This window comes from Orcinus orca, chromosome 8 (genome assembly GCF_937001465.1).
Source record: "Orcinus orca chromosome 8, mOrcOrc1.1, whole genome shotgun sequence".
NCBI classification, from domain to species: domain Eukaryota; kingdom Metazoa; phylum Chordata; class Mammalia; order Artiodactyla; family Delphinidae; genus Orcinus; species Orcinus orca.
Window position 1 is genome coordinate 29,578,508 of NC_064566.1, and position 9,206 is coordinate 29,587,713.

At 37.2% G+C, this 9,206-nt stretch overlaps 1 long non-coding RNA gene across 1 annotated transcript in view; it reads right to left on the bottom strand.

Moving 5' to 3' along the window:
* Positions 1–6,963, bottom strand: part of LOC125965283 (uncharacterized) — a 32,896-nt gene extending 25,933 nt beyond the window's left edge. The window contains exon 1 of the long non-coding RNA XR_007478997.1: positions 6,137–6,963. This is a non-coding gene — a long non-coding RNA (uncharacterized LOC125965283). The remainder of the gene's footprint in view (positions 1–6,136) is intronic.
* Positions 6,964–9,206: the final 2,243 nt, after the last annotated feature.

The following is a 9,206-nucleotide window of genomic DNA, read 5'->3' on the forward strand; positions in this document are numbered from 1 at the left end:
CTGGAAGAAATGGACAAATTCTTAGAAATGCACAACCTGCCAAGACTGAACCAGGAAGAAAAAGAAAATATGAACAGACCAATCACAAGCACTGAAATTGAAAGTGTGATTAAAAATCTTCCAACAAACAAAAGTCCAGGACCAGATGGCTTCACAGGCGAATTCTATCAAACATTTAGAGAAGAGCTAACACCTATCCTTCTCAAAATCTTCCAAAATATAGCAGACGGAGGAACACTCCAAAACTCATTCTACAAGGCCACCATCACCCTGATACCAAAACCAGACAAAGCTGTCACAAATAAGGAAAACTACAGGCCAATATCACTGATGAACATAGATGCAAAAATCCTCAACAAAATACTAGTAAACAGAATCCAACAGCACATTAAAAGGATCATACACCATGATCAAGTGGGGTTTATTCCAGGAATGCAAGGACTCTTCAATATATGAAAATCAACCAACGTGATACACCATATTAACAAATTGAAGAAGAAAAAAATATGATCATCTCAACAGATGCAGAGAAAGCTTTCGACAAAATTCAACATGCATTTCTGAAAAAAAACCTGCAGAAAGTAGGCATAGAGGGAACTTTCCTCAACATAATAAAGGCCATATATGACAAACCCACAGCCAACACCATCCTCAATGGTGAAAAACTGAAACCATTTCCACTGAGATCAGGAAGAACACAAGGTTGCCCACTCTCACCACTATTTTTTTTAATTTTTATTTTTTAATTTTAATTTTTTTTTTTTTGCGGTACGCGGGCCTCTCACTGCTGTGGCCTCTCCCATTGTGGAGCACAGGCGCTGGACGCACAGGCTCAGCGGCCATGGCTCACGGGCCCAGCTGATCCGCGGCATGTGGGATCCTCCCAGACCGCAGCACGAATACGTGTCCCCTGCATCAGCAGGCGGACTCCCAACCACTGCACCACCTGGGAAGCCCTCTCACCACTATTACTCAACATAGTTTTGGAAGTTTTAGCCACAGCAATTAGAAAAGAAATAAAAGGAATCCAAATTGCAAAAGAATAAGTAAAGCTGTCACTGTTCGCAGATGACATGATACTCTACATAGAGAATGCTAAAGATGCTACCAGAAAACTACGAACTAATCAATGAATTTAGTAAAGTAGCAAGATACAAAATTAATGCACAGAATTTTCTGGCATTTCTATACACTAATGATGAATAATCTGAAAGCGAAATTAAGAAAACACTCCCATTTACCATTGCAACAAAAAAGAATAAAATATCTAGGGATGAACCTACCTAAGGAGACAAAAGACCTGCATGCAGAAAATTATAAGACACTGCTGAAAGAAATTAAAGATGATACAAATAGATGGAGAGATATACCATGTTCTTGGATTCAAAGAATCAACATTGTGAAAATGACTCTACTACCAAAGCAATCTACAGATTCAATGCAATCCCTATCAAACTACCACTGGCATTTTTCACAGAGCTAGAACAAAAAATTTCACAAAGACCCCGAATAGCCAAAGCAATCCTGAGAACAAAAAATGGAGCTGGAGGAATCAGGCTCCCTGACTTCAGACTATACTACAAAGCTACAATAATCAAGACAGTACTGGCACAAAAACAGAAAGATAGATCAATGGACCAGGATAGAAAGCCCAGAGATAAACCCACACACATATGATCACTTTATCTTTAATAAAGGATGCAAGAATATACAGTGGAGAAAAGACAGCCTCTTAAATAACTGGTGCTGGGAAAATTGGACAAGTACATATAAAAGTATGAAATTAGAACACTCCCTAACACCATACACAAAAATAAACTCAAAATAGATTAAAGGCCTAAATGTAAGGCCAGACACTATCAAACTCTTAGATCTTAGAGGAAAACATAGGCAGAACACTCTATGATATACATCAAAGCAAGATCCTTTTCGACCCATCTCCTAGAGAAATGGAAATAAAAACAAAAATAAACAAATGGGACCTAATGAAACTTAAAAGCTTTTGCACAGCAAAGGAAACAAGACCAAAAGACAACCCTCAGAGTGGGGGAAAATATTTGCAAATGAAGCAACTGATAAAGGATTAATCTCCAAGATTTACAAGCAGCTCATGCAGCTCAATATCAAAAAAAAAAAAAAAAAAAAAAACCCAATCCAAAAATGGGCAGAAGACCTAAATAGACATTTCTGCAAAGAAGATATACAGATTGCCAACAAACACATGAAAGAATGCTCAACATCATTAATCATTAGAGAAATGCTAATAAAAACTACAATGAGATATCATCTCTCACCGGTCAGAATGGCCATCATCAAAAAATCTAGAAACAATAAATGCTGGAGAGGTTGCGGAGAAAAGGGAACACTCTTTCACTGTTGGTGGGAATGTAAATTGATACCGCCACTATGGAGAACAGTATGGAGGTTCCTTAAAATACTAAAAATAGAACTACCATACAACCCAGCAATCCCAGTACTGTACGTATACCCTGAGAAAACCATAATTTAAAAAGAGTCATGTACCAAAATGTTCATTGCAGCTCTATTTACAATAGCCAGGACATGGAAGCAACCTAAGTGTCTATCATCGGATGAATGGATAAAGAAGATGTGGCACATATATACGATGGAATATTACTCAGCCATAAAAAGAAACGAAATTGAGCTATTTGTAATGAGGTGGATGGACCTAGAGTCTGTCATACAGAGTGAAGTAAGTCAGAAAGAGAAAAACAAATACTGTATGCTGACACATGGAATCTAAGAAAAAGAAAAAAAAGGTCTTGAAGAACCTACGGGTAAGATAGGAGTAAAGACACAGACCTACTAGAGAATGGACCTGAGGATATGGGGAAGGGGAAGGGTAAGCTGTGACAAAGTGAAAGAGTGGACATATATACACTACCAAACATAAAATAGATAGCTAGTGGGAAGCAGCCGTATAGTACAGGGAGATCAGCTCGGTGGTTTGTGACCACCTAGAGGGGTGGGATAGGGAGGGTGGGAGGGAGGGAGACACAAGAGGGAAGAGATATGGGAAGTGTGTATGTGTATAGCTGATTCACTTTGTTACAGAGCACAAACTAACACACCATTGTAAAGCAATTATACTCCAATAAAGATGTTAAAAAAATAAATTAAAAAAATTAGATTTAAACTATCTCTTAGTATTCCTGCATATGACACTGTGTGTTACCAAATATTACTTGTGAATTGTAGCTATAAACAGATGAAATTTGAGAAAATAATATAAAAATAGTTATGCTTGTTATATAATCTAGCTTCTTTAGAATATCACGCTGAGTTTTACAAACCATACTTCATTCAACATTGAATATATGGCATTGTGTTTCTGAGAAAAATTTATCTCCAATCAGGATTTCTGTTATTAAATTTATATTTGTCAAGAACCTCACAAAATTCTCTTCACATTTTAATACTTATCTCTATTATGGAATGTTGTTTAGACGCAAAAAAACTATCAGAATACTGCAGCACTCAAGAAAACGCAATAGAAAAATACATTAAAATAAAAATTACAGATTTTAACCAGAAGCAATTTTTAGTTAATCCTTACCCATTACTAAGAATCTAACATGTAGTTCTTAGTTTGTGAGAGTACATGCTAATATTGCATAATATTTCTTTTTCTAGAGTAAATGTGAAATATAAATGAATGTCATCTCCAATGGCATAAGAAATTCACATGTAAAAAGAGAGAGGGAAAGGGAAGGAGTATAAAAAGAAGAAAAGAATTGAGAGAGGTGTTTTTGATTTCTTCCTAAATGGTCAGGCTTTAATCCATACTTATTGAATGAACATATCCAAGTATTTATCTTCTTTAACCAAATGAAAGTGCTGCTATAAATTCTGTATCTGTTGTACATTTTGAATTTTCCATTAAGAACTGTCTCACACTTTTTGAATAAGATTTCAAATGAAATTAAAAAAAATTCTACAGTATAAATACATTACTATCTCTGCTTCTCATTTAAAAACAGAAATTAGAATAAGGAATTTTATAGACCTCTGAAGATATGTAATACTCTGCAAACATTAAAGAAAATACGATTTTCAACAATTTGCAAGAGAATTTTAAGAGATTTTAGTTAATCTCAAAAACCTAGTTACAGAGATTGGTTCAAGATGGCGGAGTAGAAGGACGTGCTCTCACTCCCTCTTGCAGGAGCTCCGGAATCACAACTAACTGCTGAACAATCATCGACAAGAAGACACTAGAACTTACCAAAAAAGATACCCCACATCCAAAGACAAAGGACAAGCCACAATGAGATGGTAGGAGGGGTGCAATCACAATAAAATCAAATCCCATAACTGCTGGGTTGGTAACTCACAAACTGAAGAACACTTATACCACAGAAGTCCACCCACTGGATTTAAGGATCTGAGCCCCACGTCAGATTTCCTAACCTGGGGGTCTGGCAACGGGAGGAGGAATTCCTAGAGAATCAGACTTTGAAGGCTAGTGGGATTTGATTGCAGGACTTCGACAGGACCGGGGGACACAGACTCAACTTTGGAGAGCACACACAGTAGTGTGCTCATCAGGACCCAGGAGAAGGAGCAGTGACCCCATAGGAGACTGAACCAAACCTATCAGCTAGTGTTGGAGGGTCTCCTGCAGAGGCTGGGGGTGGCTGTGTCTCACCGTGAGAACAAGGACACTGGCAGCAGAAGTTCGGGGAAGTACTCCTTGGTGTGAGCCCTCCCAGAGTCTGTCAATAGCCCCACCAAAGAGCCCGGGTAGGCTCCAGTGTTGGATCGCCTCAGGCCAAACAACCAACAGGGAGGGAACACAGCCCCATCCATTAGCAGACAAGTGGATTAAAGTTTTACTGAGTTCTGCCCACAAGAGCAACAGTCAGCTCTACCCACCACCAGTCCCTCCCACCAGGAAACTTGCACAAGCCTCTTAGATAGCCTCATCCACCAGAGGGCAGACAGCAGAAGCAAGAAGAACTATAATCCTGCAGCCTGTGAAACAAAAACCACATTCACAGAAAGACAGACAAGATGAAAAGGCAGAGGGATATGTACCAGATGAAGGAAAGAGATAAAACCCTAGAAAAACAATTAAGTGAAGTGGAGATAGGCAACCTTCCAGAAAAGGAATTCAGAATAATGATAGTGAAGATGATCCAGGACCTCGGAAAAAAGAATGGAAGCAAAGATTGAGAAGATGCAAGAAATGTTTAACAAAGACCTAGAAGAACTAAAGAACAAACAAACAGAGATGAACACTACAATAACTGAAATGAAAAATACACTAGAAGGAATCAATAGCAGACTAACTGAGGCAGAAGAATGGATAAGTGACCTGGAAGACAGAATGGTGGAATTCATTGCTGCAGAACAGAATAAAGAAAAAAGAATGAAAAGAAAGGAAGACAGCCAAAGAGACCTCTGGGACAACATTAAACATAACAACATTCACATTATAGCGGTCCCAGAAGGAGAAGAGAGAGGGAAATGACCAGAGAAAATATTTGAAGAGGTTATAGTCGAAAACTTCCCTAAAATGGGAAAGGAAATAGCCACCCAAGTCCAGGAAGCACAGTGAGTCCCATACAGGATAAACCCAAGGAGAAACACACCAAGACACATAGTAATCAAACTGGCAAAAATTAAAGAAATAGAAAAATTACTGAAAGCAGCAACGGAAAAACGACAAATAACATACAAGGGAACTCCCATAAGGTTAACAGCTGATTTCGCAGCAGAAACTCTACAAGCCAGAAGGGAGTGGCATGACATAATTAAAGTGATGAAAGGGAAGAACCTGCAACCAAGATTACTCAACCCAGCAAGGATCTCAATCAGATTGGATGGAGAAATCAAAAGCTTTACAGACAAGCAAAAGCTAAGAGAATTCAGCACCACCAAACCAGCTCTACAAAAAATGCTAAAGGAACTTCTCTAAGTGGGAAACACAAGAGGAGAAAAGGACCTACAAAACAAACCCAAAACTTTTAAGAAATGGTAAGAGGAACATACATGTCGATAATTACCTTAAACATGAATGGATTAAATGCTCCAACCAAAAGACACAGGCTTGCTGAATGGATACAAAAACAAGACCCATTCATATGCTGTCTACAAGAGACCAACTTCAGACCTAGGGACACATAGAGACTGAAAGTGAGGGGATGGAAAAAGATATTCCATGCAAATGGAAATCAAAAGAAAGCTGGAGTAGCAATATTCATATCACATAAAATATACTTTAAAATAAAGAATATTACAAGAGACAAGGAGGGACACTACATAATGATCAAGGGATCAATTGCAAAAGAAGATGTAACAATTATAAATACATCTGAACCCAACATAGGAGCACCTCAATATATAAGGCAAATGCTAACAACCATAAAAGGGGAAATCAACAGTAGCACAGTCATAGTAGGGGACTTTAACACCCAACTTTCACCAATGGACAGATCATGCAAAATGAAAATAAATAAGGAAACACAAGATTTAAATGACACAATAGACCAAAGAGACTTAACTAATGTAGTACATTCCATCCAAAAACAGCTGATTACACTTTCTTCTCAAGTGCGCACAGAAAATTCTCCAGGATAGATCACATCTTGGGTCACAAATCAAGCCGCAGTAAATTTAAGAAAACTGAAATCATATTAAGCATCTTTTCTGACCACAACACTATGAGATTATCAATTATAGGGAAAAAATGTAACAAACACAAACACATGGAGGCTAAACAATACATTACTAAATAACCAAGAGATCACTGAAGAAATCAAAATGGAAATCAAAAAAATATCTAGAGACAAATGACAATGAAAACACGATGATCCAAAACCTATGGGACACAGAAAAAGCAGTTCTAAGACAGAATTTTACAGCAATACAAGCCTACCTCAAGAAACAAGAAAAATCTCAAATAAACAATCTAACCTTATACCTAAAGGAAGTAGAGAAAGAAGAACAAAGAAAACCCAAAGTTAGCGCAAGGAAAGAAATCATAAAGATCAGAGCAGAAATAAATGAAATAGAAACAAAGAAAACAAATAGCAAAGATCAATAAAGCTAAAAGTTGGTTCTTTGAGAAGATAAACAAATTGATAAACCATTAGCCAGACTCATCAAGAAAAAGAGGGAGAGGACTCAAATCAATACAATAGAAATGAAGTAGGAGAAGTTACAACAGACACTGCAGAAACACAAAGCATCCTAAGAGACTACTACAAGCAGGTCTATGCCAATAAAATGGACAACCTGGAAGAAATGGACAAATTCTTAAAAGGTATAACCTTCCAAGACTGAACCAGGAAGAAATAGAAAATATGACCAGACCAATCACAAGTAATGAAATTGAAACTGTGATTAAAAATCTTCCAACAAACAAAAATACAGGACCAGATGGATTCACAGGTGAATTCTATCAAACATTTAGAGAACAGCTAACATCCATTCTTCTCAAACTCTTCCAAAAAATTGCAGAGGAAGGAACACTCCCAAACTTATTCTATGAGGCCACCAACACCCTCATACCAAAACCAGACAAAGATACTACAAAAAAAGAAAATTACATAGCAATATCACTGATGAATATAGATGCAAAAATCCTCAACAAAATACTAGCAAACAGAATCCAACAACACATTAAAAGGATCATACACCATGATCAAGTGGGATTTATCCCAGGGATGCAAAGATTCTTCAATATAAGCAAATCAATCAATGTGATACACCATAGTAACAAACTGAAGAATAAAAACCGTATGATCTTCTCAATAGATGCAGAAAAGGCTTTTGACAAAATTCAACACGAATTTATGATAAAAACTCTCCAGAAAGTGGGCATAGAGGGAACCTACCTCAATATAATAAAGGCCATATATGACAAGCCCACAGCAAATGTCACTCTGAATGGTGAAAAACTGAAAGCATTTCGTCTAAGATCAGGAGCAAGACAAGGATGTCCACTCTCACCACTATTATTCTACATAGTTTTGGAAGCCCTAGCCACAGCAATCAGAGAAGAAAAAGAAATAAAAGGAATATAATTTGGAAAAGAAGAAGTAAAACTGTTACTGTTTGCAGATGACATGATACTATACATAGGGACTCCTAAAGATGCCACCAGAAAAGTATTAGAGATAATCAATGAATTTGATAAAGTTGCAGGATACAAAATTAATGCACAGAAATCTCTTGCCTTCCTATACATTAATGATGAAAAATCTGAAACAGAAATTCAGGGAACACTCCCATTTACCACTGCAACAAAAAGAATAAAATACCGAGGAATAAACCCACCTACGGAGACAAAAGACCTGCATGCAGAAAACTATAATACATTGATGAAAGAAATTAAAGATGATATAAACAGATGGAGAGATGTACCATGTTCTCGGATTGGAAGAATCAATACTGTGAAAATGACTATACTACCCAGAGCAATCTACAGACTCAATGCAACCCCTATCAAATTACCAATGGCAGTTTTTACAGAACTAGAACAAAAAAATCTTAAAATTTGTATGGAGACACAAAGACCCCGTATAGCCAAAGCAGTCTTGCGAGAAAAAAATGGAGCTGGAGAAATCAGACTCCCTGACTTCAGATGATACGAGAAAGCTATAGCAATCAAGACAATACGGTACTGGCACAAAAAAAGAAACATAGATCAATGGAACAGGATAGAAAGCCCAGAGATAAACCCACGCACCCATGGCCAACTAATCTGTGACAAAGGAGGCAAGGATATACAATGGAGAAAAGACAGTCTCTTCAATAAGTGGTGCTGGGAAAACTGGACAGCTACATGTAAAAGAATGAAATTAGAACATTCCCTAACACCATACACAAAAATAAACTCAAAATGGATTAAAGACCTAGATGTAAGGCCAGAACCTATCAAACTCTTAGAGGAAAACAGGCAGAACGCTCTGTGACATAAATCACAGCAAGATCCTTTTTGACCCACCTCCTAGAGAAATGGAAATAAAACCAAAAGTAAACAAATGAGACCTAATGAAACTTAATAGATTTTGCAAAGCAAAGGAAAATACAAACAATACGAAAAGAGAACCCTCAGAATGGGAGAAAATATTGCAAATGAATCAATGGACAAAGGATTAATCTCCATAGTATATAAACAGCTCATGCAGCTCAATATTAAAAAAACAAACAAACCAATACAAAAATGGGCAGAACAC